The sequence below is a fragment of the Triticum aestivum genome, chromosome 2A (genome assembly GCF_018294505.1).
Source record: "Triticum aestivum cultivar Chinese Spring chromosome 2A, IWGSC CS RefSeq v2.1, whole genome shotgun sequence".
Lineage (NCBI taxonomy): Eukaryota > Viridiplantae > Streptophyta > Magnoliopsida > Poales > Poaceae > Triticum > Triticum aestivum.
Genome location: NC_057797.1, coordinates 272,432,233 through 272,440,040, shown reverse-complemented (window position 1 = coordinate 272,440,040; position 7,808 = coordinate 272,432,233). Strand labels below are relative to the sequence as shown.

The following is a 7,808-nucleotide window of genomic DNA, read 5'->3' as shown; positions in this document are numbered from 1 at the left end:
TGTTATTTTTGTGCAGAAATAAAAGTTCTCAAAATGACCTGAAAATCCATGAAGACACGTTTTGGAATTAATGAAAAATACTGGCGAAAGAATCAGCATCAGGGGGCCCACACCCTGCACACGAGGGTGCAGGGTGCCCCCCCCCCCAGGGCGCGCACCCTGCCTCGTGGGCCCCCTGAAACTCCACCGACCTCAACCCTAACTCCATATACTCACTTTTGAGGAGAAAAAATCAGGGAGAATGATTCATCGCGTTTTATGATACAGAACCGTCGCCAAGCCTTAATCTTCCTCGGGATGGCTTATCTGGAGTCCGTTTGGCGCTCCGAAGAGGGGAATATGTCACCATCATCATCATCAACCATCCTCCATCACCAATTTCATGATGCTCACCGCCATGCATGAGTAATCTCATCGTAGGCTTGCTGGACGGTAATGGGTTGGATGAGATTTACCATGTAATCAAGTTAGTTTTCTTAGCGTTTGATCCCTAGTATCCATTATGTTCTAAGATTGATGTTGCTATGACTTTGTTATGCTTAATGCTTGTCACTAGGGCCCGAGTGCCATGATTTCAGATCTAAACCTATTATGTTTTCATGAATATATGTGAGTTCTTGATCCTATCTTGCAAGTCAATATTCACCTACTATGTGTTATGATCCGGCAACCCCGAAGTGACAATAATCGCGACCACTCCCGGTGATGACCGTAGTTTGAGGAGTTCATGTATTCACTAAGTGTTAATGCTTTGGTTCGGTACTCTATTAAAAGGAGGCCTTAATATCCCTTAGCTTCCAATAGGACCCCGCTGCCACGGGAGGGTAGGACAAAAGATGTCATGCAAGTTCTTTTCCATAAGCACGTATGACTATATTTGGAATGCATGCCTACATTACATTGATGAACTAGAGCTTGTTTTGTGTCACCCTATTTTATAACTGTTGCATGAGGAATCGCATCTGACATAATTATCCATCATTGATCCATTTCCTACTAGCTTTTCACATATTGATCTTTGCTTAGTTACTTTTCCATTGCCACTGTTACGATTGCTACAAAAACTACTAATGTTACTTTTGACACTGTTATCGTTACTTCCATACTACTTTGCTACTAAATACTTTGCTGCAGATATTAAGTCTTTTAGGTGTGGTTGGATTGACAACTCAACTGCTAATACTTAAGAATATTCTTTGGCTCATGATCGATTGTAAATGTAGTGGAATATTTTGCCCAAACTACGGATGTCGTGTTCTCCACAGGGACTAGGCGACGAAAACTATATTTGGCTAAAGCTAGGTAACTCAACTTAGAAGATGATTGCAAGGAAATATAAACCTAAATTGAACAAGGTAGTTCCCTAAGATCGTCGCCAAAGAAAATGCAAAATAAGCAAAGGGCGAATCATATTTTTACTCATTATCTTTTTGGTAATTTTGCTTTACTTGAGACAATCTAACATACTAACATAGGTCATCATCATCGACAGAAAAGAAGTAACAAGATACAATCACAAAGATAACTAGCAAGTATATATAAGAAAAAGACAAAACAAAGATAGTGGGACAAGAACAGAAATGTTTCACAACCGAACATATATTTATCACAATTAAGGAGCTATGACAGGAACTGGAAATCAAATACATTCATATTGCTTACCTAACAGAGAGCACATTCAACACAAAATTCACAAGCTATAATCTGAACTATTACATGACACACACTCAAATCTGAACCTTGCACGTCTTACACAATCTCAATTATATAGAAAATTCAGGGAGAGAGAGAGGGAGAATAGCAAGGGTTCTAGTTAAGAGAAGAATGAGAGGCAGCAGGGGGCGTTGAGGAGGAGCAACAGCAGTGGCATGAGAGAAGGAGCAGAGAGAGTTGAGGAAAGGATCAGCAGTAGGGGAGCAGCGAGCAGCAGAGTCACAGCAAGAGGAGGAGCGGTTCAGCAGTAGTAGTAGGGACAAGGAGAAGAAGGAAGATGCAGCAGAAGAGTTTGGGGGAAGAAGGGAGCAGCAGCAGTTGAGGAAGGCAAGGGGAAGAAGAGAAGCAGCAGGACGAAGCAAGAGGGAGGAGCAGCAACAAGAGAGAGGGAGGTAAGACTCGCGCAGGGCACCATACAACCACGACCTCTAGTCTGGTAGGGAGCGCGAGGTGATGGTGGCTGGATGTGATGGTGTCGGTGGATGGATGGGTTGCGGTAGCGCGGGTGGAGGTGCTGCGGCGTAGTGGAGCTGGTGGAGGTACTGGGTGGCGCGCCGCCACACCGGCCTGGCCGCGGCGGCGGCCGGTGGTGGAAGAAGAAGTGGTGAGGGAGAGAGAGAAGTGCTAGGCCCCAAAGGGATCAAGTGTTGCGGCTAGGGATTTTGTTCCCCACTCTGAGTTGCCACATTTGCACATTGGCCCTCCTCTTCTCTTCATTTCTGCCCAAGAAGATCCTCCTCTTTTTTTAGTTTGCTCCCCTAGATTACTTCTTTCCTTCACACTCAGGTCCTTGACGTATTTCTTTCCTGCCCTTCTCTCTTCTCGTTAGCCACATAGTAGAAATCTTGACGATTATAGTGCCTTTGCACACTTTTCTGCAAAAGAAACAAGTCACAAGTAAATGATCCTTTTATATGATTTTCATTCAAATATGGAATAATTCATAGCACGAAATGAATGAATATATCTCAGTGAACCGTACATTTGAGGGCCAAGAGATGTATATAAAATGTGTTGATCAAGTTCCCCCACACTTAAACTTTTGCTTGTCCTCAAGCAAAGGCATATGACAAGAGCAAGAATGTGAACAATGAGCTGACTAGAGAATGCCAAGTGAAGTAGATCTCTAAACAGTCCATGCTTTGGACTTAGCTAGTGAAAATTAATGGTTAGGAGTGCTTCAAAGTGGTAGGATACTAGTAGACTTGACCATTTTAAACTTCTACAATGATAAAAGAAGATCAACTAGTTCAAATGATGATTGTGCCAAAGGGTCCTAAAGAGAGCATGATCCCGAGAACAAAAAGAACATACACTTGTGATCAGATCGCTTATTTACAGAAATAAAGCAATGATAATATTTTATCGATCTCACCAAAGGAACATACCACCGATCCCGAGAACATGGTATACACCCGGCTCGACCAATTATTAGTTTTTTTGTTTGTCTCCCCAAAGGAACATACCACCAATCCAGAGAACATGGTATACACCTGGTTTGACAATTACAATTTTTATTATTAATTACTGCCCAAGCTAAACCGATTTCACATGCCACCGATCCAGGGAACATGACATGCTATTGTAGGTAGTCAGACTGATTTATTCATTATTACTTATCTTAAATGAACAACGCATAAGCACAAAAACAGGAATCATCACTTCTCCATGTCTGGTTCACATGCTACCGATCCAGGGAACATAGCATACTAGTCCATAGTGGTAAAGTGATTGCTCTCAATGGGAACACAATAGGCACAAACTCAGCATCTAACACTTAATGATCTAAGTGTATCAAGGTAAAAGCAGAAAATGATTAAGTTTACTAGTGCACTAGGGATTTGAGAACTCAAAACTAATAGCTTTCACTACTTTCAGCAAAGCAAACAGGGTGTAGATCACTAGTTTACTAGGCATTCAACAATCAGTTCGCATATTCTCATCAAGCACCATATGTCAAAGGTGAAATTCAGTGGGACGACATTTAAGAAATGGCACAAGCAACCCAAATAGCAATTTAATTCAACAAGCATCAATGGATGGTGATTTCAAAATGGGTCATGAAACAGCTCACTGGGCATTGATGATGTAGCACTCGCTCGATCACCTCACCAACTGCAGCTCCTCTCCTTTTGCTTATCTATCCTCATGCCTGCTCTAGCTTCTCCCTTCCTCACGTGTGTGCCCATTGCTTATCCTCATCTCCGTGCTCAGGATCCACCAAGGTCCCAAGGAATGTCACCTCGAACCTGGTTAGCATGTAGTGATTCATGCACAAGCAAGAACCTGAAAGAGCACTCAATGAAAGAGACAATGCAAGTGGAGGGATAATACCCTCCAAGTCATCAATCGAATATTCAATTACATAAGCATAGCTATAAAGCACATGTTTAGGATGGTAGAAATCGGCAAGTTCAACACTAACATGAGGATGATATTTATCATTAAGCTCAAGACTAGCATGGGAATTATATGTTTCATTAAGCATAGGACTAGCACGAGGAAAATAACTATGATCATCACAAATGAGAGTAATGCCACTAACAGTGTATATATCATCATATCCAAGCAAATGAGTTTTCAAATCAATCCTAAGTGATGGTATCATGTAACGTAAGGTAGTAGCAAAGAAATTATACGGAAGCATGTCATCAAGAGGATTGGGTAAACCTGACACATCACGCTCATGTATGACAATAGGCCAATGAATCTCAGGTTCTTCATCTTCATCTACAGCAGCTTCTTGTACTTCTTCAGGAGTAGTAGATGATGAGTCTTCAACTTGATCACTTGGGAATTGCAGCTCTTGATCATCTTGTTCCTTGTCTTCTAGTTCATCTTCTTCAATCTGAGGTATCTCTTGCTCAAGGCACTTGCTATCTTGCTCAGCTAGATGTGACGGTATTGGAACCTCACATGTATCAAGGGGAATCCGAGAATTACTCAGCTCAAGCTGTGAAGAAATAGTACTGCCAGCGTTGATGTTATTCTCAATCTTCTTCACTTCTTCCACTAGCTCATTCCCACTCTTGATCTTCTTCATTTACTCTAGTATAACCTTCCTAATAGGATCATCCTCGGCACTCCAAGTGAACTCGAGACTCAAAAGTGCGAGCTTGTCTATGTCATCGAACTCATCTTGTTTGGGCACTTGTGTTGAAGGTGTTGGTTGACCAAATGGAGGACCATTTAACTCCATTGGACACATCTTCCGGTGTTGAGGTACATGAATAGGAGCTGAATAAAATTGTTGTGGTGCATAGTTGTTGCTCTCCTCATTGTACCTAATTCCCTGCAATGGATAACTAGAGGCAAATGATGAGATTTCAGGGCTGTTGTTCCTATATGACATATTCTGGTTTTCAGGCCACCCATATGAGTAATTGTTTTGGTATGAGCTAGTTGTGGGGCGAAGCTCATGCCATAACAATCGGGAGGGTGAGAGTAACCACGCTGACATTCAACGGGTGAATGGCCCTGAAATCCACAAATATGGCATGTAGGAGCAACATAAGGATGACCTCCAGAATAAGGATCATAAGAGCTAGGCCTATCCTCAAAAACTACTTCTCGTTGCCGAGCTAAATCATCTAATCGACGGGAAATCTTACTTATCAGTTCTTGAATACTTTGTGTGATGTTTGTAGTGTTCCTCGCATCTCCGAGACAATCTGAATAATATGACATAACCGAGTAGATAGCTCTAACCTGCAAAAGGAAAAGAAAACAAAAAGATACTAGCTAGAACATGGGTTAGTGGTTAGAGATATATCACAAATATATGGCACAAACTAGAGAAAGAAGAAAAACCTAGTCTATAGCCTAACACAATCGCATGACGCTAGTCCCCGGCAACGGCGCCAAAATGATCGATTGTAAATGTAGTGGAATATTTTGCCCAAACTACGGATGTCGTGTTCTCCACAGGGACTAGGCGACGGAAACTATATTTGGCTAAAGCTAGCTAACACAATTTAGAAGATGATTGCAAGGAAATATAAACCTAAATTAAACAAGGTAGTTCCCTAAGATCATCGCCAAAGAAAATGCAAAATAAGCAAAGGGTGAATCAGATTTTTACTCATTATCTTTTTGGTAATTTTGCTTTACTTGAGACAATCTAAAATACTAACACAGGTCATCATCATCGACAGAAAAGAAGTAACAAGATACGATCACAAAGATAACTAGCAATTATATATAAGAAAAAGACAGAACAAAGATAACGGGACAAGAACAGAAATCTTTCACAAGAGAACATATATTTATGAAAATTAAGGAGCTATCACAGGAATTGGAAATCAAACATATTGCTTGCCTAATAGAGAGCACATTCAACACAAAATTCACAAGCTATAATATGAACTATTACATGAGACACACTCAAATCTGAACCTTGCATGTCTTACACAATCTCAATTATACAGAAAATTTAGGGAGAGAGAGAGAGAGAGAACAGCAAGGGTTCTAGTTAAGAGAAGAATCAGAGGCAGCAGGGGCGTTGAGGAGAAGCAGCAGGAGTGGCATGAGAGGAGAAGTAGAGAGAGTTGAGGAAAGGATCGGCAGTAGGGGAGCAGCGACCAGCAGAGACACAATAAGAGGAGGAGTGGTTCAGCAGTAGTAGGGACAAGGAGAAGAAGGAAGATGCAGCAGCAGAGTTTGGGGGAAGAAGGGAGAAGCAACAGTTGAGGAAGGCGAGGGGAAGAAGAGGAGCAGCGGGACGAAGCAAGAGGGAGGAGCAGCAACAAGAGAGAGGGAGGACAGACTCGCGCAGGGCACCATACAACCAGAACCTCTAGTCTGGTAGGGCGCGCGAGGTGATGGTGGCTGGATGTGATGGCGCCGGTGGATGGATGGGTTGTGGTAGCGCGGGTGGAGGTGCGGCGGCGTTGTGGAGCGGGTGGAGGTACTGGGTGGCGCGGTGCGGCGGCGTTGTGGAGCGGGTGGAGGTACTGGGTGGCGCGCCGCCATGCCGGCCTGGCCGCGGCAGCGGCCGGAGGTGGAAGAAGAAGTGGTGAGGGAGATAGAGAAGTGCCAGGCCCCAAAGGGATCAAGTGTTGTGGCTAGGGATTTTGTTCCCCACTCTGAGTTGCCATATTTGCACATTGACCCTCCTCTTCTCTTCATTTCTGCCCAAGAAGATCCTCCTCTTCTTTTAGTTTGCTCCCCTAGATTACTTCTTTCCTTCACACTCAGGTCCTTGACGTATTTCTTTCATGCCCTTCTCTCTTCTCGTTAGCCACATAGTAGAAATCTTGATGATTATAGTGCCTTTGCGCACTTTTCTGCAAAAGAAACAAGTCACAAGTAAATGATCCCTTTATATGATTTTCATTCAAATATGCAATAATTCATAGCACGAAATGAATGAATATATCTCAATGAACTGTATATTTGAGGGCCAAGAGATGTATATAAAATGTGTTGATCAGCTCCCCTTGTGTCGAATCAATAAATTTGGGTTGAATACTCTACCCTCGAAAACTGTTGCGATACCCTATACTTGTGGGTTATCAAGACTATTTTCCGGCGCCATTGTCGGGGAGCATAGCTCTATTCTTTGAGTCACTTGGGATTTATATCTGTTGATCACTATGAGGAACTTGAAAGATGAAAGAACCAAGATTTTTCCCTCAACTACGAGGGGAGGTAAGGAACTGCCTTCTAGCTCTGCACTTGATTCACCTTATGTTATGAGTAAATTTGCGACACCTACACCTGTTATTGATTCTGATATGTCGCATGTTATTTATGATGCCATTTCTGCAATGCATGATGCTTAAGATGAAACTACTTCTATGCTTGATAATATCATGCCATTAGGAGAATTTCTTCATGAACAACTTGCTAGGGTTAGAGAAAATGAAATTATTGAAACAGCTAATATTTATGAAAGTGATGATGAAGATTCTCCCCCTAGATATGAATTATCTGATGTGCCTGAGGGTTATGTTATGGATGAAGAAACTGCTAGAGACCTTTTTGCTTGCAAAGATAGATATGATCTTAAGAAACTATTAGCTAAACTGAAAGAAAAGTCTTTGAATGCTAGAATGAAATATGACCCTGCTTTTGCTACTTCACCTATCTGTATT

The 7,808-nt window shown here is 42.2% G+C and overlaps 1 long non-coding RNA gene across 1 annotated transcript; it reads right to left on the bottom strand.

The window, feature by feature from the left end:
• Positions 1–1,571: 1,571 nt before the first annotated feature.
• LOC123188516 (uncharacterized) lies at positions 1,572–6,767 on the bottom strand. Its single transcript, XR_006494751.1, has 2 exons — positions 5,325–6,767; positions 1,572–5,190 (listed from the first exon to the last, which is right to left on the bottom strand). It is a non-coding gene; the product is annotated as an uncharacterized lncRNA (long non-coding RNA).
• Positions 6,768–7,808: the final 1,041 nt, after the last annotated feature.